Raw genomic sequence first — 24,800 nt, 5'->3', positions numbered from 1 at the left:
TACGATTGGTGAGGTTCGGAGAGCAAATGCAGACCCTTTGAAGTCATATTGCATGGTACCCATTCCATGGGTCTCAGCTCTCCAGGTTTAAGGGATTCTTCCTTCAGCTAAAACATGCATGTGGAACCCAGAGTATGATCCAGCGTGTGATCGGGAAACGTGTTCAAATGTGTCTCAGTTTTCGTCCCCTGGCACTCGGGTGCAACATTCCAGACGCTTTACTAACACTCTCCCCACTTGGAGAGTCAGTGATTTTAACCTCCTGTTTGGCCCAGTTTGCAATTTCTGCGGAAAATGAACAGGAATAGGGAGAACCAATGAGAGACTAGCTGGAGGTGTCTGGACGGGCAAATTTAACTCTCATTTCCCACCAGGAAGAGGAATTAACCAAAGGCTCAGCGTGCCATGCCGGAACCACACTAGGGCCTGAAGCAATCCTTCAGTGTTGCGGCCAGCTCACAAGAAAGCGAGTTGAAGAAAGGAGCTCAGGGGCACTGTAATTCACAAACCTACAGAGCTATAAATGACAGCTATCATCCAAAAATATATTGAAGTAAGGCTTCCAAGAGGACTTGAAAGCAGTGCAGAATTGCAGGAATCCAATTTCAGGAGGTAGACTGGAATTGCATGTAAAGCATAGGAAAAGAGGCAGAACGTCCACAATGATGCACTTGGCCAAAAAGGGCGTATGCATTTTTTTCTGAATATATTCAGGAAAAAACAAATATGCACTTTTTGGCCAACCAAGCAAGCTTGCAAAGGAAATCTGCACTACAATGAAGTCTCACTGCCCCCCGGTCAAAAGGGCCATCTGAAAAAAGTGTAAAATCCAGAAAGTCAGGACATTCCATGGAGAAATGGGAGCCTTGTTATGCTGATGGGCCGGATGTAAATGGCCAACAGCCACTCTGGAGAAGTGTATGTTGTTTCCTGAAACATCTAAAAAACAAAGCAACAGAGCCTAGGGCACTTCCACTTATGGTCCTATAGCTTAGGCAAATTAAAATCAGAAAGACACAGCCACCCCAAAGTTTGGGACGGCTCTGTTGACAAGAACCTCGTTTACGGTACAAGTTCAATATCACAGAAAGCGAAAAATGGATAAAGAAGTTGTGATACTTACGTCCAATGCAATATCACTCAGCAATGAAATCTATGTCATCAGGCCCGTAACAGCATAATGAGTGGATTCAGGTACAATGATTCTAAGTGAAATAAGTCACAGAGAAAAAGAAACATCATAAGATATCACTACTACATGGAATGTAAACTTGGCTACACAGGAACTGAATTACAAAACAGAACAGGGTCTCAAATGTAGAAAACCAACTTATGCTTGCTTAACGGGAAAGGTGAGTTGGGGTGCTGCATAAAACCAGAGATTGAAATTAGCACAGATACCGTTCCATAAGCCAAATATGTAATAGACAAGAGCTACTGCTTGCTCAACGAAGTGGACCCAAGACGCCATATTAAACGCCTAAGAATATACCTGACTAGTAAGAACCTTAAAACCTATGGATTTATATGTCTCCGAAAGAGAATCAAGCGTGTGTACAGTGGTATAAATGCAGCAGTGATAGGATTGGTGAGGTTCGGTGAGCAAATGCAGACCCTTTGAAGTCATATTGCATGGTACCCATTCCATGGGTCTCAACTCTCCATGTTTAAGGGATTCTTCCTTCAGCTAAAACATGCATGTGAAACCCAGAGTCTGATCCATCGCGTGATTGGGAAACATGTTCAAATGTGTCTCAGTTTTCGTCCCCTGGTACTCGGGTGCAACGTCCCAGAAGCTTTACTAACACTCTCCTCACTTGGAGAGTCAGGGCCTTTAACTTCCTGTTTGGCCCACTATGCAATTTCTGTGGAAGGTGAACAGGAATAGGGAGAACCAATGAGAGACTAGCTGGAGGTGTCCGGACGGGCAAATTTAACTCTCATTTCCCACCAGGAAGAGGAATTAACCAAAGGCTCAGCGTGCCGTGCCGGAGCCACACTAGGGCCTGAAGCAATCCTGCGGTGTTGCGGCCACCTCACAAGAAAGCGAGTTGAAGAAAGGAGCTCAGGGGCACTGTTATTCACAAACTTGCAGAGTTATAAATGACAGCTATCATCCAAAAATATATTGAAGTAAGGCTGCCAAGAGGACTTGAAAGTGGGGCAGAATTGCAGGAAACCGATTTCAGGAGGTAGACGGGAATTGCATGTAAAGCATAGGAAAAGAGGCAGAACGTCCACAATGTTGCACTTGCCCCAAAAGGGCGTATGCGTTTTTTACTGAATATATTCAGAAAAAACGCATACGCACTATTTGGCCAACCAAGCAAGCTTGCAAAGGAAATCTGCACTACAATGAAGTCTCACTGCCCCCCGGTCAAAAGGGCCATCTGAAAAAAGTGTAAAATCCAGAAAGGCAGGACAGGCCATGGAGAACTGGGAGCCTCGTTATGCTGATGGGCGGGTTGTAAATTGCCAAGAGCCACTCTGGAGAAGTGTATGGTGTTTCCTGAAACATCTAATAAACAAAGGAACAGAGCCTAGGGCACTTCCACTTATAGTCCTACAGCGTAGGGAAATTAAAATAAAAAAGACACAGCCACCCCAAATTTTGGGAAGGCTCTGTTTACAAGAACCTCGTTTACGGTACAAGTTCAATATCGCAGAAAGCAAAAAATGGATAAAGAAGTTGTGGTACTTACGTACAATGCAATATCACTCAGCAATGAAACCTATGTCATCAGGCCCGTAGCAGCATAATGAGTGGATTCAGGTACGATGATTCTAAGTGAAATAAGTCAAACAGAAAAAGAAACATCATAACATATCACTAATACATGGAATGTAAACTTGGCTACACAGGAACTGAATTACAAAACAGAACAGTGGCTCAAATGTACAAAACAAACTTATGCTTGCTTAAGGGGAAAGGTGAGTTGGGGTGCTGCATAAAACCAGAGATTGAAATTAGCACAGATACCGTTCCATAAGCCAAATATGTAATAGACAAGAGCTACACCTTGCTCAACGAAGTGGACACAACACCGCATATTAAACACCTAAGAATATACCTGACTACTAAGAATCTTAAATCCTATGGATTTATATGTCTCCGAAAGAGAATCAAGAGTGTTTACAGTGGCATAAACGCAGCAGTGATAGGATTGGTGAGGTTCAGTGAGCAAATGCAGACCCTTTGAAGTCATATTGCATGGTACCCATACCATGGGTCTCAACTCTCCAGGTTTAAGGGATTCTTCCTTCAGCTAAAACATGCATGTGGAACCCAGAGTACGATCCACCGTGTGATCGGGAAACGTGTTGAAATGTATCTGAGTTTTCATCCCCTGGTACTCGGGTGCAACATTCCAGACGCTTTACTAACACTCTCCCCACTTGGAGAGTCAGTGCCTTTAACCTGTTTGGCCCAGTTTGCAATTTCTGCGGAAGATGAACAGGAATAGGGAGAACCAATGAGAGACTAGCTGGAGGTGTCTGGACGGGCAAATTTAACTCTCATTTCCCACCAGGAAGAGGAATTAACCAAAGGCTTAGCGTGCCCTGTCGGAACCACACTAGGGCCTGAAGCAATCCTGCGGTGTTGCGGCCAGCTCACAAGAAAGCGAGATGAAAAAGGAGCTCAGGGGCACTGTAATTCACAAACCTGCAGAGTTATAAATGACAGCTATCGTCCAAAAATATATTGAAATGAGGCTGCCAAGAGGACTTGAAAGCAGGGCAGAATTGCAGGAAAGTGATTTAAGGTGGTAGACTGGAATTGCACTTAGAGCATAGGAAAAGAGGCAGAACGTCCACAGTAATGCACTTGGCCAAAAACGGCGTATGTGTTTTTTCCTGAATATATTCTGGAAAAAACGCATATGCCCTTTTTGGCCAACCAAGCAAGCTTGCAAAGGAAATCTGCACTACAATGAAGTCCCACTGCCCCCCAGTCAAAAGGACCATCTGAAAAAAGTGTAAAATCCAGAAAGGCAGGACAGGCCATGGAGAACTGGGAGCCTTGTTATGCTGATGGGCGGGATGTAAATTGCCAACAGCCACTCTGGAGAAGTGTATGGTGTTTCCTGAAACATCTAAAAAACAAAGCAACAGAGCCTAGGGCACTTCCACATATGGTCCTATAGCTTAGGGAAATTAAAATAAAAAAGACACAGCCACCCCAAAGTTTGGGACGGCTCTGTTTACAAGAAACTCGTTTACGGTACAAGTTCAATATCACAGAAAGCAAAAAATGGATAAAGAAGTTGTGGTACTTACGTACAATGCAATATCACTCAGCAATGAAATCTATGTCATCAGGCCCATAGCAGCATAATGAGTGGATTCAGGTACAATGATTCTAAGTGAAATAAGTCACACAGAAAAAGAAACATCATAAGATATCACTACTACACGGAATGTAAACTTGGCTACACAGGAACTGAATAACAAAACAGAACAGGGTCTCAAATGTAGAAAACCAACTTATGCTTGCTTAAGGGGAAAGGTGAGTTGGGGTGCTGCATAAAACCAGAGACTGAAATTAGCACAGATACTGTTCCATAAGCCAAATATGTAATAGACAAGAGCTACTCCTTGCTCAACGAAGTGGACTCAACACCCCATATTAAACGCCTAAGAATATACCTGACTAGTAAGAATCTTAAAACCTATGGATTTATATGTCTCCAAAAGAGAATCAATCGTGTGTACAGAGGCATAAACGCAGCAGTGATAGGATTGGTGAGGTTCGGTGAGCAAATGCAGACCCTTTGATGTCATATTGCATGGTACTCATTCAATGGGTCTCAACTCTCCAGGTTTAAGGGATTCTTCCTTCAGCTAAAACATGCATGTGGAACCCAGAGTATGATCCACCATGTGATCGGGAAACGTGTTGAAATGTGTCTCAGTTTTCGTCCCCTGGTACTCGGGTGCAACATTCCAGACGCTTTACTAACCCTCTCCTCACTTGGAGAGTCACTGCCGTTAACCTCCTGTTTGGCCCAGTTGGCAATTTCTGTGGAAAATAAACAGGAATAGGGAGAACCAATGAGAGACTAGCTGGAGGTGTCTGGACGGGCAAATTTAACTCTCATTTCCCCCCAGGAAGAGGAATTAACCAAAGGTTCAGCGTGCCATGCCGGAACCACACTGGGGGATGAAACAATCTTGCGGTGTTGCGGCCAGCTCACAAGAAACAAGTTGAAGAAAGGAGCTCAGGGGCACTGTCATTCACAAAACTGCAGAGTTATAAATGACAGCTATCGTCCAAAAATATATTGAAGTAAGGCTTCTAAGAGGACTTGAAAGCGGGGCAGAATTTCAGGAAACCGATTTCAGGTGGTAGACTAGAATTGCATTTAAAGCATAGGAAAAGAGGCAGAACGTCCACAATGATGCACTTGGCCTAAAAGAGAATATGCGTTTTTTCCTGAATATATTCAGGAAAAAACGCATACGCCCTTTTTGGCCAACCAAGCAAGCTTGCAAAGGAAATCCGCACTACAATGAAGTCTCACAGCCCCCGGGTCAAAAGGGCCATCTGAAAAATGTGTAAAATCCAGAAAGGCAGGACAGGCCATGGAGAACTGGCAGCCTTGTTTTGCTGATGGGCAGGGTGTAAATTGCCAACAGCCACTCTGGAGAAGGGTATGGTGTTTCCTCAACCATCTAAAAAACAAAGCAACAGAACCTAGGGCACTTCCACTTATGGTCCTATAGCTTAGGGAAATTAAAATGAAAAAGACACAGCCACCCCAAAGTTTGGGACGGCTCTGTTTACAAGAACCTCGTTTACGGTACAAGTTCAATATCACAGAAAGCAAAAAATGGATAAAGAAGTTGTGGTACTTACGTACAATGCAATATCACTCAGTAATGAAATCTATGTCATCAGGCCCATAGCAGCATAATGAGTGGATTCAGGTACAATGATCCTAAGTGAAATAAGTCATACAAAAAAAGAAACATCATAAGATATCACTAATACACGGAATGTAAACTTGGCTACACAGGAACTGAAATACAAAACAGAACAGGGTCTCAAATGTAGAAAACCAACTTATGCTTGCTTAAGGGGAAAGGTGAGTTGGGGTGCTGCATAAAACCAGAGATTGAAATTAGCACAGATACCGTTCCATAAGCCAAATATGTAATAGACAAGAGCTACACCTTGCTCAACGAAGTGGACACAACACCGCATATTAAACGCCTAAGAATATACCTGACTAGTAAAATCTTAAAACCTATGGATTTATGTCTCCGAAAGAGAATCAAGCGTGTGTACAGTGGCATAAACGGAGCAGTGATAGGATTGCTGAGGTTCGGTGAGCAAATGTAGACCCTTTGAAGTCATATTGCATGGTACCCATTCCATGGGTCTCAACTCTTCAGGTTTAAGGGATTCTTCCTTCAGCTAAAACATGCATGTGGAACCCAGAGTATGATCCACCTTGTGATCGGGAAACGTGTTCAAATGTGTCTCAGTTTTCGTCCCCTGGTACTCGGGTGCAACATTCCAGACGCTTTACTAACACTCTCCCCACTTGGAGAGTCAGTGCCTTTAACCTCCTGTTTGGCACAGTTTGCAATTTCTGTGGAAGATGAACAGGAATAGGGAGAACCAATGAGAGACTAGCTGGAGGTGTCTGGACGGGCAAATTTAACTCTCATTTCCCACCAGGAAGAGGAATTAACCAAAGGCTCAGCGTGCCATGCCGGAACCACACTAGGGCCTGAAGCAATCCTGCGGTGTTGCGGCCAGCTCACAAGAAAGCGAGTTGAAGAAAGGAGCTCAGGGACACTGTAATTCACAAACCTGCAGAGTTATAAATGACAGCTATCGTCCCAAAATATATTGAAGTAAGGCTGCCAAGAGGACTTGAAAGCGGGGCAGAATTGCACGAAACCGATTTCAGGTGGTAGACTGGAATTGCACTTAAAGCATAGGAAAAGAGGCAGAACGTCCACAATGATGCACTTGGCCAAAAAGGGCGTATGCGTTTTTTCCTGAATATATTCAGGAAAAAACGCATACGCCCTTTTTGGCCAACCAAGCAAGCTTGTAAAGGAAATCTGCACTACAATGAAGCCTCACTGCCACCGGTCAAAAGGGCCATCTGAAAAAAGTGTAAAATCCAGAAAGGCAGGACAGGCCATGGAGAACTGGGAGCCTTGTTATGCTGATGTACGGCATGTAAATTGACCACAGCCACTCTGGAGAAGTGTATGGTGTTTCCTGAAACATCTAAAAAACAAAGCAACAGAGCCTAGGGCACTTCCACATATGGTCTTATAGCTTAGGGAAATTAAAATCAAAAAGACACAGCCAACCCAAAGTTTGGGATGGCTGTGTTTACAAGAACCTCTTTTACGGTACAAGTTCAATATCGCAGAAAGCTAAAAATGGATAAAGAAGTTGTGGTACTTACGTACAATGCAATATCACTCAACAATGAAATCTATGTCATCACGCCCATAGCAGCATAATGAGTGGATTTAGGTACGATGATTCTAAGTGAAATAAGTCACACAGAAAAAGAAACATCATAAGATATCACTACTACACGGAATGTAAACTTGGCTACACAGGAACTGAATTACAAAACAGAACAGGGTCTCAAATGTAGAAAACCAACTTATGCTTCCTTAAGGGGAAAGGTGAGTTGGGGTGCTGCATAAAACCAGAGATTGAAATTAGCACAGATACCATTCCATAAGCCAAATATGTAATAGACAAGAGCTACTCCTTGCTCAACGAAGTGGACTCAACACCCCATATTAAACGCCTAAGAATATACCTGACTAGTAAGAATCTTAAAACCTATGGATTGATATGTCTCCGAAAGAGAATCATACATGTGTACAGCGGCATAAACGCAGCAGTGATAGGATTGGTGAGGTTCGGTGAGCAAATGCAGACCCTTTGAAGTCATATTGCATGGTTCCCATTCCATGGGTCTCAACTCTCCAGGTTTAAGGGATTCTTCCTTCAGCAAAAACGTGCATGTGGAACCCAGAGTATGATCCACCATGTGATCCGCAAACGTGTTCAAATGTATCTCAGTTTTCCTCCCCTGGTACTCAGGAGCAACATTCCAGACGCTTTACTAACACTCTCCCCACTTGGAGAGTCAGTGCCTTTAACCTCCTGTTTGGCCCAGTTTGCAATTTCTGCGGAAGATGAACAGGAATAGGGAGAACCAATGAGAGACTAGCTGGAGGTGTCTGGACGGGCAAATTTAACTCTCATTTCCCACCAGGAAGAGGAATTAACCAAAGTCTCAGCGTGCCATGTCGTAACCACACTAGGGCCTGAAGCAATCCTGCGGTGTGACGGCCAGCTCACAAGAAAGCGAGTTGAAGAAAGGAGCTCAGGGGCACTGTCATTCACAAACCTGCAGAGTTATAAATGACAGCTATCGTCCAAAAATATATTGAAGTAAGGCTGCCAAGAGGACTTGAATGCGGGGCAGAATTGCAGGAAACCGATTTCAGGAGGTAGACTGGAATTGCATGTAAAGCATAGGAAAAGAGGCAGAACGTCCACAATGATGCACTTGGCCAAAAAGGGCGTATGCGTTTTTTCCTGAATATATTCAGGAAAAAACACATACGCCCTTTTTGGCCAACCAAGCAAGCTTGCAAAGGATATCTGCACTACAATGAAGTCTCACTGCCCCCCGGTCAAAAGGGCCATCTGAAAAAAGTGTAAAATCCAGAAAGGCAGGACAGGCCATGGAGAACTGGCAGCCTTGTTATGCTGATGGGCGGGATGTGAATTGCCAACAGCTACTCTGGAGAAGTCTATGGTGTTTCCTGAAACATACAAAAAACAAAGCAACAGAGCCTAGGGCACTTCCAGTTATGGTCCTATAGTTAGGGAAATTAAAATCAAAAAGACACAGCCACCCCAAAATTTGGGACAGCTCTGTTTACAAGAACCTCGTTTACAGTACAAGTTCAATATCACAGAAAGCGAAAAATGGATAAAGAAGTTGTGGTATTTACGTACAATGCAATATCAGTCAACAATGAAATCTATGTCATCAGGCCCGTAGCAGCATAATGAGTGGATTCAGGTACGATGATTCAAAGTGAAATAAGTCACACAGAAAAAGAAACATCATAAGTTATCACTACTACACGGAATGTAAACTTGGCTACACAGGAACTGAATTACAAAACAGAACAGGGTCTCACATGTAGAAAACCAACTTATGCTTGCTTAAGGGGAAAGGTGAGTTCGGGTGCTGCATAAAACCAGAGATTGAAATTAGCACAGATATCGTTCCATAAGCCAAATATGTAATAGACAAGAGCTATTCCTTGCTCAACGAAGTGGACTCAACACCCCATATTAAACGCCTAAGAATATACCTGACTAGTAAGAATCTTAAAACCTATGGATTTATATGTCTCCGAAACTGAATCAAGTGTGTGTACAGCGGCATAAACGCAGCAGTGATAGGATTGGTGAGGTTCGGTGAGCAAATGCAGACCCTTTGAAGTCATATTGCATGGTACCCAATCCATGGGTCTCAACTCTCCAGGTTTAAGGGATTCTTCCTTCAGCTAAAATATGCATGTGGAACCCAGAGTATGATCCACTGTGTGATCGGGAAACGTGTTCAAATGTGTCTCAGTTTTCCTCCCCTGGTACTCGGGTGCAACATTCCAGACGCTTTACTAACACTCTCCCCACTTGGAGAGTCAGTGCCTTTAACCTCCTGTTTGTCCCAGTTTGCAATTTCTGCGGAAAATGAACAGGAATAGGGAGAACCAATCAGAGACTAGCTGGAGGTGTCTGGACGGGCAAATTAAACTCTCATTTCCCTCCAGGAAGAGGAATTAACCAAAGGCTCAGCTTGCCGTGCCAGAACCACACTAGGGCCTGAAGCAATCCTGCGGTGTTGCGGCCAGCTCACAAGAAAGCGAGTTGAAGAAAGGAACTCAGGGGCACTGTTATTCACAAACCTGCAGAGTTATAAATGACAGCTATCGTCCAAAAATATATTGAAGTAAGGCTGCCAAGAGGACTGGAAAGCGGGGCAGAATTGCAGGAAACCGATTTCAGGAGGTAGAGAGTAATTGCATTTAAAGCATAGGAAAAGAGGCAGAACGTCCACAATGATGCACTTGTCCAAAAAGGGCGTATGTGTTTTTTCCTGAATATATCCAGGAAAAAACGGATACGCCCTTTTTGGCCAACCAAGCAAGCTTGCAAAGGAAATCTGCACTACAATGAAGTCTCACTGCCCCCCGGTCAAAAGGGCCATTTGCAAACAGTGTAAAATCCAGAAAGGCAGGACAGGCCATGGAGAACTGGGAGCCTTGTTATGCTGATGTACAGGATGTAAATTGACCACAGCCACTCTGGAGAAGTGTATAGTGTTTCCTGAAACATCTAAAAAACAAAGCAACAGAGCCTAGGTCACTTCCACTTATGGTCCTATAGCTTAGGGAAATTAAAATCAAAAAGACACAGCCAACCCAAAGTTTGGGACGGCTCTGTTTACAAGAACCTCTTTTACGGTACAAGTTCAATATCACAGAAAGCAAAAAATGGATAAAGAAGTTGTGGTACTTACGTACAATGCAATATCACTCAGCAATCAAATCTATGTCATGAGGCCCGTAGAGGCATAATGAGTGTATTCAGGTACGATGATTCTAAGTGAAATAAGTCACACAGAAATAGAAACATCATAAGATATCACTACTACACGGAATGTAAACTTGGCTACACAGGAACTGAATTACAAAACAGAACACTGTCTTAAATGTAGAAAACCAACTTATGCTTGCTTAAGGGGAAAGGTCAGTTGGGGTGCTGCATAAAACCAGAGATTGAAATGAGCACAGATACCGTTCCATTAGCCAAATATGTAATAGACAAGAGCTACTCCTTCCTCAACGAAGTGGACTCCACACCCCATATTAAACACCTAAGAATATACCTGATTAGTAAGAATCTTAAAACCTATGGATTTATATGTCTCCGAAAGAGAATCAGGCGTTTGTACAGCGGCATAAACGCAGCAGTGATAGGATTGGTGATGTTCGGTGAGCAAATGCAGACCCTTTGAAGTCATATTGCATGGTACCCATTCCATGGGTCTCAACTCTCCAGGTTTAAGGGATTCTTCCTTCAGCTAAAACATGCATGTGGAACCCAGAGTATGATCCACCGTGTGATCGGGAAACGTGTTCAAATGTGTCTCAGTTTTTGTCCCCTGGTACTCGGGTGCAACATTCCAGACGCTCGACTAACACTCTCCCCACTTGGAGAGTCAGGGCCTTTAACCTCCTGTTTGGCCCAGTTTGCAATTTCTGCGGAAGATGATCAGGAATAGGGACAACCAATGAGAGACTAGCTGGAGGTGTCTGAACAGGCAAATTTAACTCTCATTTCGCACCAGGAAAAGGAATTAACCAAAGGCTCAGCGTGCCGTGCCGGAACCACTCTAGGGCCTGAAGCAATCCTGCGGTGTTGCGACCAGCTCACAAGAAAGCGAGTTGAAGAAAGGAGCTCAGGGGCACTGTCATTCACAAACCTGCAGAGTTAAAAATAACAACTATCGATCAAAAATATATTGAAGTAAGGCTGCCAAGAGGACTTGAAAGCGGGGTAGAATTGCAGGAAACCGATTTCAGGATGTAGACTGGAATTGCATGTAAAGCATAGGAAAAGAGGCAGAACGTCCACAATGATGCACTTGGACAAAAAGGGCGTATGCGTTTTTTCCTGAATATATTCCAGGAATATATTCAGGAAAAAACGTATACGCGTTTTTTGGCCAACCAAGCAAGCTTGCAAAGGAAATCTGCACTACAGTGTAGTCTCACTTCCCCCCAGTCTAAAGGGCCATCTGAAAAATGTGTAAAATCCAGAAACGCAGAACAGGCCATGGAGAACTGGGAGCCTTGTTATGCTGATGGGCGGGATGTAAATTGCCAACAGCCACTCTGGAGAAGTGTATGGTGTTTCCTGAAACATCTAAAAAACAAAGCAACAGAGCCTAGGGCACTTCCACTTATGGTCCTATAGCTTAGGGAAATTAAAATCAAAAAGACACAGCCACCCCAAAGTTTAGGACGGCTCTGTTTACAAGAACCTCGTTTACTGTACAAGTTCAATATCGCAGAAAGCGAAAAATGGATAAAGACGTTGTAGTACTTACGTCCAATGCAATATCACTCAGCAATGAAATCTATGTCATCAGGCCCATAGCAGCATACTAAGTGGATTCAGGTACGATGATTCTACATGAAATAAGTCACACAGAAAAAGAAACATCATAAGATATCACTAATACACGGAATGTAAACTTGGCTACACAGGAACTGAATTACAAAACAGAACAGGGTCTCAAATGTAGAAAACCAACTTATGCTTGCTTAAGGGGAAAGGTGAGTTGGGGTGCTGCATAAAACCAGAGATTGAAATTAGCACAGATACCGTTCCATAAGCCACATATGTAATAGACAGGAGCTACTCCTTGCTCAACGAGTGGACTCAACACTCCATATTAAACGCCTAAAAATATACCTGACTAGTACGAATCTTAAAACCTATGGATTTATATGTCTCCGAAAGAGAATCAAGCATGTGTACAGCGGCATAAGCGCAGCAGTGATAGGATTGGTGAGGATCGGTGAGCAAATGTAAACCCTTTGAAGTCATATTGCATGGTACCCATTCCATGGGTCTCAACTCTCCAGGTTTAAGGGATTCTTCCTTCAGCTAAAACATGCATGTGGAACCCAGAGTATGATCCACCGTGTGATCGGGAAACGTGTTCAAATGTGTCTCAGTTTTCGTCCCCTGGTACTCGGGTGCAACATTCCAGACGCTTTACTAACACTCTCTCCACTTGGAGAGTCAGGGCCTTTAACCTCCTGTTTGACCCAGTTTGCAATTTCTGCGGAAAATGAACAGGAATAGTGAGAACCAATGAGAGACTAGATGGAGGTGTCTGGACGGGCAAATTTAACTCTCATTTCCCACCAGGAAGAGGAATTAACCAAAGGCTCAGCGTGCCATGCCAGAACCACACTAGGGCCTGAAGCAATCCTGTGGCGTTGCGGTCAGCTCACAAGAAAGCAAGTTGAAGAAAGGAGCTCAGGGGCACTGTTATTCACAAACCTGCACAGTTATAAATGACAGTTATCGTCCAAAAATATATTGAAGTAAGGTTGCCAAGAGGACTTGAAAGCGGGGCAGAATTGCAGGAAACCGATTTCAGGAGGTAGACTGGAATTGCACGTAAAGCATAGGAAAAGAGGCAGAACGTCCACAATGATGCACTTAGCCAAAAAGGGCGTATGCGTTTTTTCCTGAATATATTCAGGAAAAAACGCATACGCCCTTTTTGGCCAACCAAGCAAGCGTGTAAAGGAAATCTGCACTACAATGAAGTCTCACTGCCCCCGGTCAAAAGGGCCATCTGAAAAAAGTGTAAAATCCAGAAAGGCAGGACAGGCCATGGAGAACTGGGAGGCTTCTTATGCTGATGGGTGGGATGTAAATTGCCAACAGCCACTCTGGAGAGGTGTATGGTGTTTCCTGAAACATACAAAAAACAAAGCAACAGAGCCTAGGGCACTTCCAATTATGGTCCTATAGTTTAGGGAAATTAAAATCAAAAAGACACAGCCACCCCAAAGTTTGGGACGGCTCTGTTTACAAGAACCTCGTTTACAGTACAAGTTCAATATCACAGAAAGCGAAAAATGGATAAAGAAGTTGTGGTACTTACGTACAATGCAATATCACTCAGCAATGAAATCTATGTCATCAGGCCCGTAGCAGCATAATGAGTGGATTCAGGTACGATGATTCTAAGTGAAATAAGTCACACAGAAAAAGAAACATCATAAGATATCACTACTACACGGAATGTAAACTTGGCTACACAGGAACTGAATTACAAAACAGAACAGGGTCTCAAATGTAGAAAACCAACTTATGCTTGCTTAAGGGGAAAGGTGAGTTGGAGTGCTGCATAAAACCAGAGATTGAAATTAGCACAGATACCGTTCCATAAGCGAAATATGTAATAGACAAGAGCTACTCCTTGCTCAACGAAGTGGACTCAACACCCCATATTAAACTCCTAAGAATACACCTGACTAGTAAGGATCTTAAAACCTATGGATTTCTATGTGTCCGAAAGAGGATCAAGCGTGTGAACAGTGGCATAAATGCAGCAGTGATAAGATTGGTGAGGATCGGTGAGCAAATGCAGACCCTTTGAAGTCATATTGCATGGTACCCATTCCATGGGTCTCAACTCTCCTGGTTTAAGGGATTCTTCCTTCAGCTAAAACATGCATGAGGAACCCAGTGTATGATCCACCGTGTGATCGGGAAACGTGTTCAAATGTGTCTCAGTTTTCGTCCCCTGGTACTCAGGTGCAACATTCCAGATGCTTTACTAACACTCTCCCCACTTGGAGAGTCAGTGCCTTTAACCTCCTGTTTGGCCCAGTTTGCAATATCTGAGGAAGATGCACAGTAATAGGGAGAACCAATGAGAGACTAGCTGGAGGTGTCTGGACGGGCAAATTTAACTCTCATTTCCCACCAGGAAGAGGAATTAAACAAAGGCTCAGCTTGCCGTACCGGAACCACACTAGGGCCTGAAGCAATCCTGCGGTGTTGTGGCCAGCTCACATGAAAGCGAGATGAAGAAAGGAGCTCAGGGTCACTGTAATTCACAAACCTGCTGAGTTATAAATGCCAGCTATCGTCCAAAAATATATTGAAGTAAGGCTGCCAAGAGGACTTGAAAGCGGGGCAGAATTGCAGGAAACTGATTTCAGGAGCTAGACTGGAATTGCATGTAAAGCATAGGAAAAGAGGCAGAACGTCCACAATGATGCACTTGGCCAAAAAGAGCGTATGCGTTTTTTCCTGAATATATTCAGGAAAAAACGCATACGCACTTTTTGGCCAACCAAGCAAGCTTGCAAAGGAAATCTGCACTACAATGAAGTCTCACTGCCCCCCGGTCAAAAGGGCCATCTGATAAAAGTGTAAAATCCAGAAAGGCAGGACAGGCCATGGAGAACTGGGAGCCTTGTTATGCTGATGGGTGGGATGTAAATTGCCAACAGCCACTCTGGAGAAGTGTATGGTGTTTCCTGAAACATCCAAAAAACAAAGCAACAGAGCCTAGGGCACTTCCACTTATGGTCCTATAGCTTAGGGATATTAAAATCAAAACGACACAGCAACCCCAAAGTTTGGGAAGGCTCTGTTTACAAGAACCTCATTTATGGTACAGGTTCAATATCACAGAAATCGAAAAATGGATAAAGAAGTTGTGGTACTTACGTACAATGCAATATCACTCAGCAATGAAACAGATGTCATCAGGGCCGTAGCAGGATAATGAGTGGATTCAGGTACGATGATTCTAAGTGAAATAAGTCACACAGAAAAAGAAACATCATAAGATATCACTAATACATGGAATGTAATCTTGGCTACACAGGAACTGAATTACAAAACAGAACAGGGTCTCAAATGTAGAAAACCAACTTATGCTTGCTTAAGGGGAAAGGTGAGTTGGGGTGCTGCATAAAACCAGAGATTGAAATAAGCACAGATACGGTTCCATAAGCCATATATGTAATAGACAAGAGCTACTCCTTGCTCAACGAAGTGGACTCAACACCCCATATTAAATGCCTAAGAATATACCTGACTAGTAAGATTCTTAAAACCTATGGATTTATATGTCTTTGAAGGAGAATCAAACGTGTGTACAGTGGCATAAACGCAGCAGTGATAGGATTGGTGAGGTTCAGTGAGCAAATGTAGACCCTTTGAAGTCATACTGCACATTACCCATTCCATGGGTCTCAACTCTCCAGGTTGAAGGGATTCTTCCTTCAGCTAAAACATGCATGTGGAACCCAGAGTATGATCCACCGTTTGATCAGGAAACGTGTTCAAATGTGTGTCAGTTTTCATCCCCTGGTACTCCGGTGCAACATTCCAGACGCTTTACTAACACTCTCCCCACTAGGAGAGTCAGTGCCTTTAAACTCCTGTTTGGCCCAGTTTGCAATTTCTGCGGAAAATGAACAGGAATAGGGAGAACCCATGAGAGCCTACCTAAAGCTGTCTGGACGGGCAAATTTAACTCTCATTTCCCACCAGGAAGAGGAATTAACCAAAGGCTCAACGTGCCATACCGGAACCACACTAGGGCCTGAAGCAGTCCTGCGGTGTTGTGGCCAGGTCACAAGAAAGCGAGATGAAGAAAGGAACTCATAGGCACTGTAATTCACAAACCTGCAGAGTTATAAATGACAGCTATCATCCAAAAATATATTGAAGTAAGGCTGCCAAGAGGACTTGAAAGCGGGGCAGAATTACAGGAAACCAATTTCAGGAGGTAGGCTGATATTGCATGTAAAGCATAGGAAAAGAGGCAGAACGTCCACAATGATGCACTTGGCCAAAAGAGGCGTATGTGTTTTTTCCTGAATATATTCAGGAAAAAACGCATACGCCCTTTTTGGCCAACCAAGCAAGCTGGCAAAGGAAATCTGCACTACAAAGAAGTCTCACTGCCCCCCTGTCAAAAAAGCCATCTGACAAAATTGTAAAATCCAGAAAGGCAGGACAGGCCATGGAGAACTGGGAGCCTTGTTACGCTGATGGGCGGGATGTAAATTGCCAACAGCCACTCTGCAGAAGTGTATGGTGTTTCCTGAAACATCTAAAAACAAAGCAACAGAGCCTAGTGCAATTCCACTTACGGTCCTGTAGCTTAGGGAAATTAAAATAAAAAAGACACAGCCACCCCAATGTTTGGGACAGCTCTGTTTACAAGAACCTTGTTTACGGTTCAAGTTCCATATCACAGAAAGCGAAAAATGGATACAGAAGTTGTGGTACTTACGTACAATGCAATATCACTCAGCAATGAAATCTATGTCATCAGGCCCGTAGCAGCATAATGAGTGGATTCAGGTACGATGATTCTAAGTGAAATAAGTCACACAGAAAAAGAAACATCATAAGATATCACTAATACACGGAATGTAAACTTGGCTACACAGGAACTGAATTACAAAACAGAACAGGGTCTCAAATGTAGAAAACCAACTTATGCTTGCTTAAGGCGAAAGGTGAGTTGGGGTGCTGCATAAAACCAGAGATTGAAATTAGCACAGATACCTTTCCATAAGCCAAATATGTAATAGATAAGAGCTACTCCTTGCTCAACGAAGTGGACACAAGACGCTATATTAAATGCCTAAGAATATACCTGACTAGTAAGAATCTTGAAACCTATGAATTTATATGTCTCCGAAGGAGAATCAAGCGTGTGTAGAGCGGCATAAACGCAGCAGTGATAGGATTGGTGAGGTTCGCTGAGCAAATGCAGACCCTTTGAAGTCATATTGCATGGTACCCATTCCATGGGTCTCAACTTTCCAGGTTTAAGGGATCCTTCCTTCAGCTAAAACATGCATGTGGAACACAGAGTATGATCCACCGTGTGATCGGGAAACGTGTTCAAATGTGTCTCACTTTTCCTCCCCTGGTACTGGGGTGCAACATTCCAGACGCTTTACTAACACTCTCCCCACTTGGAGAGTCAGTACCTTTAACCTCCTGTTTGGCCCAGTTTGCAATTTCTGCGGAAAATGAACAGGAATAGGGAGAACCAATGAGAGACTAGCTGGAGGTGTCTGGATGGGCAAATTTAACTCTGATTTCCAACCAGGAAGAGGAATTGAACAAAGGCTCAGCGTGCAATGCCGGAACCACACTAGGGCCTGAAGCAATCCAGCGGTGTTGCGGCCAGCTCACAAGAAAGCGAGATGAAGAAAGGAGCTCAGGGGCACTGTCATTCACAAACCTGCAGAGTTATAAATGACAGCTATCGTCCAAAAATATATTGAAGTAAGGCTGCCAACAGGACTTGAAAGCGGGGCAGAATTGCAGGAAACCGATTTCAGGAGGTAGACTGGAATTGCATGTAAAGCATAGGAAACGAGGCAGAACGTCCACAATGATGCACTTGGCCAAAAAGGGCGTATGCGTTTTTTCCTGAATATATTCAGGAAAAAACGCATACGCCCTTTTTGGCCAACCAAGCAAGCTTGCAAAGGAAATCTGCACTACAATGAAGTCTCACTGCCCCCCGGTCAAAAGGGCCATCTGAAAAATGTGTAAAATCCAGAGACAGGACAGGCCATGGAGAACTGGGATCACTGTTATGCTGATGGGTGGGATGTAAATTGCCAACAGCCACTCTGGAGAAGTGTATGGTGTTTCCTGAAACATCTAAGAAACAAAGCAACAGAGCCTAGGGCACTTCCCCTTATGGTCCTATAGCTTAGGAAAATTAAAATCAAAAAGACACAGCCACCCCGAAGTTTGGGACGGCTCTGTTTACAAGAACCTCGTTTACAATACAAGTTCAATATCACAGAAAGCAAAAAATGGATAAAGAAGTTGTGGTACTTACGTACAATGCAATATCACTCAGCAATGAAATCTATGTCATCAGGCACATAGCAGCATAATGAGTGGATTCAGGTACGATGATTCTATGTGAAATAAGTCACACAGAAAAAGAAACATCATAAGATATCACTACTACACGGAATGTAAACTTGGCTACACAGGAACTGAATTACAAAACAGAACAGGGTCTCAAATGTAAAAAACCAACTTATGCTTGCTTAAGGGGAAAGGTGAGTTGGGGTGCTTCATAAAACCAGAGATTGAAATTAGCAAAGATACCGTTCCATAAGCGAAATATGTAATAGACAAGAGCTACACCTTGCTCAACGAAATGGACTCAACACCCCATATTAAACGCCTAAGAATATACCAGAGTAGTAAGAATCTTAAAACCTATGGATTTATATGTCTCCGAAAGAGAATCAAGCGTGTGTACAGCGGCATAAACGCAGCAGTGATAGGATTGGTGAGGTTCGGTGAGCAAATGCAGACCCTTTGAAGTCATATTGCATGGTACCCATTCCATGGGTCTCAACTCTCCAGGTTTAAGGGATTCTTCCTTCAGCTAAAACATGCATGTGGAATCCAGAGTATGATCCACCGTGTGATCGGGAAACGTGTTCAAATGTGTTTCAGTTTTCGTCCCCTGGTACTCGGGTGCAACATTCCAGAGGCTTTACTAACACTCTCCCCACTTGGAGAGTCAGTGCCTTTAACTTCCTGTTTGGCCCGGTTTGCACTTTCTGCCGAAAATGAACAGGAATAGGGAGAACCAATGAGAGACTAGCTGGAGGTGTCTGGAAGGGCAAATTTAACTCTCATTTCCCACCAGGAAGAGGAATTAACCAAAGGCTCAGCATGCCATGCCGGAACCACACTAGGGCCTGAAGCAATACTGCGGTGTTTCGGCCAGCTCACAAGAACGCGAGTTGAAGAAAGGAGCTCAGGGGCACTGTCATTCACAAACGTGCAGAGTTATAAATGCCAGCTATCGTCCAAAAATATATTGAAGTAAGGCTGCCAAGAGGACTTGAAAGCGGGGCAGAATTGCAGGAAACCGACTTCAGGAGGTAGAGAGTAATTGCATTTAAAGCATAGGAAAAGAGGCAGAACGTCCACAATGATGCACTTGTCCAAAAAGGGCGTATCCGTTTTTTCCTGAATATATTCAGGAAAAAACGCATACGCCCTTTTTGGCCAACCAAGCAAGCTTGCAAAGGAAATCTGCACTACAATGAAGTCTCACTGCCCCCCGGTCAAAAGGGCCATTTGCAAACAGTGTAAAATAGAGAAATGCAGGACAGGCCATGGAGAACTGGAAGCCTTGTTATGCTGATGTACAGGATGTAAATTGACCACATGCACTCTGGAGAAGTGTATGGTGTTTCCTGAAACATCTAAAAAACAAAGCAACAGAGCCTAGGGCACTTCCACTTATGGTCCTATAGCTTAGGGAAATTAAAATCAAAAAGACACAGCCAACCCAAAGTTTGGGACGGCTCTGTTTACAAGAACCTCTTTTACGGTACAAGTTCAATATCACAGAAAGCAAAAAATGGATAAAGAAGTTGTGGTACTTACGTACAATGCAATATCACTCAGCAATCAAATCTATGTCATCAGGCCCGTAGCAGCATAATGAGTGGATTCAGGTACGATGATTCTAAGTGAAATAAGTCACACAGAAATAGAAACATCATAAGATATCACTACTACACGGAATGTAAACTTGGCTACACAGGAACTGAATTACAAAACAGAACAGTGTCTTAAATGTAGAAAACCAACTTATGCTTGCTTAAGGGGAAAGGTCAGTTGGGGTGCTGCATAAAACCAGAGATTGAAATGAGCACAGATACCGTTCCATAAGCCAAATATGTAATAGACAAGAGCTACTCCTTCCTCAACGAAGTGGACTCCACACCCCATATTAAACGCCTAAGAATATACCTGATTAGTAAGAATCTTAAAACCTATGGATTTATATGTCTCCGAAAGAGAATCAGGCGTTTGTACAGCAGCATAAACACAGCAGTGATAGGATTGGTGAGGTTCGGTGAGCAAATGCAGACCCTTTGAAGTCATATTGCATGGTACCCATTCCATGGGTCTCAACTCTCCAGGTTGAAGGGATTCTTCCTTCAGCTAAAACATGCATGTGGAACCCAGAGTACGATCCACCGTGTGATCGGGAAACGTGTTCAAACGTGTCTCAGTTTTTGTCCCCTGGTACTCGGGTGCAACATTCCAGATACTCTACTAACACTCTCCCCACTTGGAGAGTCAGGGCCTTTAACCTCCTGTTTGGCCCAGTTTGCAATTTCTGCGGAAGATGAACAGGAATAGGGACAACCAATGAGAGACTAGCTGGAGGTGTCTGAACAGGCAAATTTAACTCTCATTTCGCACCAGGAAAAGGAATTAACCAAAGGCTCAGCGTGCCGTGTGGGAAACACTCTAGGGCCTGAAGCAATCCTGTGGTGTTGCGACCAGCTCACAAGAAAGCGAGTTGAAGAAAGGAGCTCAGGGGCACTGTTATTCACAAACCTGCACAGTTATAAATGACAGCTATCGTCCAAAAATATATTGAAGTAAGGTTGCCAAGAGGACTTGAAAGCGGGGCAGAATTGCAGGAAACCGATTTCAGGAGGTAGACTGGAATTGCATGTAAAGCATAGGAAAAGAGGCAGAACGTCCACAATGATGCACTTGGCCAAAAAGGGCGTATGCGTTTTTTCCTGAATATATTCAGGAAAAAACGCATACGCCCTTTTTGGCCAACCAAGCAAGCTTGTAAAGGAAATCTGCACTACAATGAAGTCTCACTGCCCCCGGTCAAAAGGGCCATCTGAAAAAAGTGTAAAATCCAGAAAGGCAGGACAGGCCATGGAGAACTGGGAGCCTTGTTATGCTGATGGGCGGGATGTAAATTGCCAACAGCCACTCTGGAGAAGTGTATGGTGTGTCCTGAAACATCTAAGAAACAAAGCAACAGAGCCTAGGGCACTTCCACTTATGGTCCTATAGCTTAGGGAAATTAAAATCAAAAAGACACAGCCACCCCAAAGTTTGGGACGGCTGTGTTTACAAGAACCTCGTTTACGGTACAAGTTCAATATCGCAGAAAGCGAAAAATGGATAAAGAAGTTGTGGTACTTACGTACAATGCAATATCACTCAGCAATGAAATCTATGTCATCAGGCCCGTAGCAGCATAATGAGTGGATTCAAGTACGATGATTCTAAGTGAAATAAGTCACAGAGAAAAAGGAACATCATAAGATATGACTAATACACCAAATGTAAACTTGGCTACACAGGAACTGAATTACAAAACAGTACATGGTCTCAAATGTAGAAATCCAACTTAGGCTTGCTTAAGGGGAAAGGTGAGTTGGGGTGCTGCATAAAACCAGTGATCGAAATTAACACAGATACTGTTCCATAAGCCAAATATGTAATAGACAAGAGCTACTCCTTGCTCAACGAAGTGGACTCTACACCCCATATTAAACGCCTAAGAATATACCTGACTAGTAAGAATCTTAAAACCTATGTATTTATATGTCTCCGAAAGAGAATCAAGCGTGAGGACAGCGGCATAAACGCAGCAGTGATAGGATTGGTGAGGTTCGGTGAGCAAATGCAGACCCTTTGAAGTCATATTGCATGGTACCCATTCCATGGGTCTCAACTCTCCAGGTTTAAGGGATTCTTCCTTCAGCTAAAACATGCATGTGGAACCCAGAGTATGATCCACGTGTGATCGGGAAACGTGTTCAAATGTGTCTCAGTTTTCGTCCCCTGGTACTCGGGCGCAACATTCCAGACGCTTTACTAACACTCACCCCACTTGGAGAGTCAGTGATTTTAACCTCCTGTTTGGCCCAGTTTGCAATTTCTGCGGAAGATGAACAGGAATAGGGAGAACCAATGAGAGACTAGCTGGAGGTGTCTGGACGGGCAAATTTAACTCTCATTTCCCACCAGGTAGAGGAATTAACCAAAGGCTCAGCGTGCCGAGCCGGAAACACACTAGGGCCTGAAGCAACTCTGCGGTGTTGCGGCCAGCTCACAAGAAAGCGAGTTGAAGAAAGGAGCTCAGGGGCACTGTAATTCACAAACCTGCAGAGTTATAAATGACAGCTATCATCCAAAAATATATTGAAGTAAGGCTGCCAAGAGGACTTGAATGTGGGGCAGAATTGCAGGAAACCGATTTCAGGAGGTAGACTGGAATTGCATTTAAAGCATAGGAAAAGAGGCAGAACGTCCACAATGATGCACTTGGCCAAAAAGTGCGTATGCGTGTTTTCCTGAATATATTCAGTAAAAAAGGCACACGCACTTTTTGGCCAACCAAGCAAGCTTGCAATGGAAATCTGCACTACAATGAAGTCTCACTTCCCCCCGGTCAAAAGGTCCATCTGAAAAAAGTGTAAAATCCAGAAAGGAAGGACAGGCCATGGAGAACTGGGAGCCTTGTTATGCTGATGGGCGGGTTGTAAATTGCCAAAAGCCACTCTGGAGAAGTGTATGGTGTTTCCTGAAACATCTAAAAAACAAAGGAACAGAGCCTAGGGCACTTCCACTTATGGTCCTATAGCTTAGGGAAATTAAAATCAAAAAGACAAAGCCACCCCAAATTTTGGGACAGCTCTGTTTACAAGAACCTTGTTTGCGGTACAAGTTCAATATCGCAGAAAGCGAAAAATGGATAAAGAAGTTGTGGTACTTACGTACAATGCAATATCACTCAGCAATGAAATCTATGTCATCACGCCCATAGCAGCATAATGAGTAGATTCAGGTACGATGATTCTAAGTGAAATAAATCACACAGAAAAAGAAACATCATAAGATATCACTACTACACAGAATGTAAACTTGGCTAAACAGGACCTGAATTACAAAACAGAACAGGGTGTCAAATGTAGAAAACCAACTTATGCTTGCTTAAGGGGAAAGGTGAGTTGGGGTGCTGCATAAAACCAAAGATTGAAATTAGCACAGATACCGTTCCATAAGCCAAATATGTAACAGACAAGAGTACTCCTTGCTCAACGAAGTGGACTCTACAACCCATATTAAACACCTAAGAATATACCTGACTTGTAAGAATCTTAAAACCTATGGATTTATATGTCTCCAAAAGAGAATTAAGTGTGTGTACAACGGCATAAACGCAGCAGTGATAGGATTGGTGAGGTTTGGTGAGCAAATGCAGACCCTTTGAAGTCATATTGCATGGTACGCATTCCATGGGTCCCAACTATCCCGGTGTAAGGGATTCTTCCTTCAGCTAAAACATGCATGTGGAACCCAGAGTATGATCCACCGTGTGATCGGGAAACGTGTTCAAATGTATCTCATTTTTCGTCCCCTGCTACTCGGTCCAACTTTCCAGACGCTTTACTAACACTCTCCCCACTTGGAGAGTCAGTGCCTTTAACCTCCTGTTTGGCCCAGTTTGCAATTTCTTCGGAAGATGAACAGGAATAAGGAGAAGCAATGGGTGACTATCTGTAGGTGTGTGAATGGGCAAATTTAACTCTCATTTCCCACCAGGAAGACGAATGAACCAAAGGCTCCACGTGCCGTGCTGGAACTAGATTAGGGCCTGAAGAGATCCTTGGTTTTGCGGCCAGCTCACAAGAAAGCGAGTTGAAGAAAGGAGCTGAGGGGCACTGTAATTCACAAACCTCCGGAGTTATAAATGACAGCTATCATCCAAAATTATACTGTAGTAAGGCTGCGAAGAGGACTTGAATGCGGGGCAGAGTTGCTGGAAACCGATTTCAGAAGGTACACGGGAGTCGCTCTTAAAGCATAGGAAAAGAGACATAACTTGGAAAATAATGCACTTGGCAAAAAAGGGCATATGTGTTTTATCCAGAGCTCTCATAACTGAGGGGAGGAGATTCCCAGCAGGCTCCAACTGCCACCTGAGGGCTCACGTTGCCAAGACAACGTGAGCGAGCCAGGCAGGAGTTACCTCACAGCAGAGGTCCCACCTCACAGAAGGGTGAGAAACCCAGCCAACATCAGACTCTCACCAGAGGGCCCACATCACCAAGGGGATGGGAACCAGGCAGGAGTGTCTTCACACCAGTGGGGCCACATCATCGAAAGGTGAGGTACTCAGCACATGTGTCCTCAAACCAGAGGACCCACATCACCAAGGGCCTCGGAGTGAGGCAGGCAGGAGTAGCCTCACAACACTGGGCCCATAGAATAAAAAAGTGAGGAATCCAGCAGTTGGAACCTCCCAGCAGGCGGCCCAGAGCACCGAGGCTATGGG

This window comes from Orcinus orca, chromosome 1 (genome assembly GCF_937001465.1).
Source record: "Orcinus orca chromosome 1, mOrcOrc1.1, whole genome shotgun sequence".
Taxonomy (NCBI): domain Eukaryota; kingdom Metazoa; phylum Chordata; class Mammalia; order Artiodactyla; family Delphinidae; genus Orcinus; species Orcinus orca.
This window is presented reverse-complemented; position numbering follows the sequence as displayed.